The following is a 3,378-nucleotide window of genomic DNA, read 5'->3' on the forward strand; positions in this document are numbered from 1 at the left end:
TCGATATCGTAACTCTAGTGTTACCCAGTATAGACTAAGGCAAAAAATTCTTTTTCCCTTTCTACATCTGTCGAGTGTATGCCAAGTACTCATTCTCAAGGCGAGAAATTAAAGTTATCATTCGACGAACCCGAGCGTTATCTTAGATTAGAACGCCAGATACGAAACTTGATACGGGAACATCGTATCAAGCTAAATCTTCCTGACCTTAACATTCCTACTTCTGAATTAGTTGTTCAACTAGAGATGGCCAAACTAGTGCATAACCGTCCTCTTAAGTATTATGCAATCCCTTCACAGGATGGACCTCATAACCACATCATTTCTCCTGTGATCGAAGCCAACAATTTCGAGCTAAAACCCTCACTGTTATCAGCCGTACAACAAAACCAATTTTCAGGTAGTCCCACGGAGGACCCGAACCTACATTTGTCAGTATTTTTGGAATACGTAGACACAGTGAAAGCGAATGGTGTCAGCTCAGAAGCTATAAGACTCCGTCTTTTCCCATTTTAATTAAAAGATAGAGCTAGAGCTTGGTTCCAGTCTCTACCATCCAACTCTTTCACTACGTGGAACAAGTTGAAGAAAGTCTTCTTAGCCCGATATTTCCCACCTAGTAAGACAAATACGATAAGAGCCCAAATAAACGGGTTTAAACAAAAGGATAATGAATCATTTTTTGGAGCTTGAGAGAGATACAAAGACATGATAAGGTTATGCCCACATCACGGTCTAGAAGAACGGCTGATCATTCACACCTTTTATAACGGTCTCTTGTACAATATAAGATTGATAATAGACGCCACCGCAGGTGGCACACTGATGGATAAATCATACAACGAGGCCTATCAACTCATCGAAAGTATGGCCCAGAATCATTACCAATGGGGAAGCGAAAGAACCTCTGTAAAGAAACCTCAACCGAAGGGCGGCATATATGAATTAAGCAGTCTTAACCATGTCAATGCCAAGGTAGATGCCCTGGCCCCAAAGATAGACAACTTGACCATAACAACAGCGGCCACCGTGGCTGCCGTAGCACCAAACTGCGAGATATGTGTAGTTCAAGGGCATACTGCCCTAGAATGTCAACTCTTGATAGGAACCTCCACTGACCAGGTGAACTATGCTCAAGGAAACCCCTACTCAAATACCTATAACCCAGGTTGGAAGAACCATCCTAACTTCTCGTACAAAAATAATAATGTATTGTATGCACCTAACCAAGCACCTGTTGTACCACCAAGATATCAAAAAGCTACCACAAATACTCAAAATGCTCCTAGGAAATCAAACTTAGAAGTAATGATGGAAAACTCTATATCTACCTAAGCCCAAACAAATAAAGATTTCTTAAATCAAAACATACACACTAGTGAGCAAATCAAGCAGTTAGCAAACAAGGTAGACGCATTAGCCACCCATAACAAAATATTGGAAACAAAAATCTCACAAGTGGCTCAACAACAAGCACCTACCGTTGCTCCTGCAGGCATATTTCCTGGACAACCGCAACCAAACCCAAAAGGTCATGCAAATGATATTATACTATAAAGTGGGACAGAACTAGACAGATCAACCGACCCTAGAACTCAAAACCCATCCATGCATCAAGACCCAGGTAAGGTAACTAAGAAGAAAGACGAACAAGAAGAAGATAAAAACAAAGAGGCCGTAGAGAAAGAAGAACCTTATGTGCCTCCACCACCGTATAAACCCCCTATCCCTTATCCTTAAAGACTTGTTAAATCTAAAAGTGTAGGGAAATTTAAAAAATTCGTAGAGCTTCTAAAACAATTGAATATCACAATACCCTTTACAGAAGCCATCACTCAAATGCCCTCATATGCTAAGTTTATCAAAGAAATCTTAGCTAACAAGAAGAAGATAGAGGATAACGAAACCGTTACACTTACTGCTGAGTGTAGCACCATAATACAAAACAATATGTCTCCTAAGCTGAAAGACCCAGGTAGTTTCTCCATACCCTGTGTAATCGGAAAGTTTGTCATCGAAAAAGCATTATGCGACTTAGGAGCCAGTATTAGTTTAATTCCCTTGTCCATATGCGATAGGCTAAAAATGGGAGAGCTAAGACCTACGAGGATGTCCGTACAACTTGCAGACCGATCTGTTAAATTTCCCGTAGGTATGCTAGAAAATGTTCTGGTGCGCATAGGACAATTTTATATTCCTACTGATTTTATAATCATGGATATAAAAGAGGATTCCAACATCCCTATCATATTAGGAAGACCATTCCTAGCCACATCCGGAGCTATCATAGATGTTAAAAAAGGCAAGCAAACCTTCGAAGTTGGTGAGGAAAAGGTCAAATTCATTTTGACGCAATTCCTAAAGGCACCAGCTATAGACGACACATGTTGTCTACTAGATGTCATCGACGAATGCATAAGAGAGTTAGAGAATGAACAAACATCATACTCCGAAATACTGAAAATTCCAAGGCCTCCTACTTTTGAAGATGAAAGTTTAAGTGAGGAATACCTAGATGACAACCTAAGCGAATGCCTAGCACTAACGCCCGATCATATGCCTTGCCCAAAGAAACCTGCCCTAGAACTTAAGACGTTACCCAAAAATCTAAGGTACGGATTCCTAGACACTGAACTTGAGCGACTTGTAATCGTAAATGCAAACTTAGGACATATAGAGACCGAAAAGCTTCTACACGTTTTGAGAAAATACCCAACTACTTTAGGCTACAATATCTCAGATCTAAAAGGAATAAGCCTTTCCATATGCATGCATCACATAATGCTAGAGGAAGACAGTAAGACCTCTAGAGAACACCAAAGAAGGATAAATCCCATTCTGAGTGATGTAGTAAAGAAAGAAGTGTAAAAGTTATTAGAAGCGGGTATTATCTACCCGATATCTGATAGCCAATGGGTCAGCCCAATACATGTCGTACCAAAGAAGGGAGGTGTGACAGTTGTTAACAATGAAAAAGGAGAATATATAGCACAAAGAGTAGTTATTGGAAATAGAATGTGTATTGACTATAGAAAATTAAACAAAGCCACTCGGAAGGATCATTTTCTTTTACCGTTTATTGATCAAATGCTTGAACGATTGGCTAAGCATTCTCACTTCTGCTACCTAGACGGTTATTCGGTATTTTTACAAATTCATATTCATCCCGACGACCAAGAGAAAACGACCTTCACATGCCCCTATGGTACATTCACCTACCGAAGAATGCCATTCAGACTGTGTAACGCTCCCGCAACATTCCAAAGATGCATGATGTCTATTTTCGCTGATTTCATAGATGACATCATGAAAGTCTTCATGGACGATTTCTCTGTATGCGGACAGGTTTTGATTGCTGCTTATTGAATCTTGAAATGG

The 3,378-nt window shown here is 40.0% G+C and overlaps 1 non-coding gene across 1 annotated transcript; it reads right to left on the reverse strand.

Moving 5' to 3' along the window:
- Nucleotides 1-630: 630 nt before the first annotated feature.
- LOC127109427 (small nucleolar RNA R71) lies at nt 631-737 on the reverse strand. Its single transcript, XR_007796718.1, has one exon. It is a non-coding gene; the product is annotated as a small nucleolar RNA R71 (small nucleolar RNA).
- Nucleotides 738-3,378: the final 2,641 nt, after the last annotated feature.

This window comes from Lathyrus oleraceus, chromosome 7 (genome assembly GCF_024323335.1).
Source record: "Lathyrus oleraceus cultivar Zhongwan6 chromosome 7, CAAS_Psat_ZW6_1.0, whole genome shotgun sequence".
NCBI lineage: Eukaryota > Viridiplantae > Streptophyta > Magnoliopsida > Fabales > Fabaceae > Lathyrus > Lathyrus oleraceus.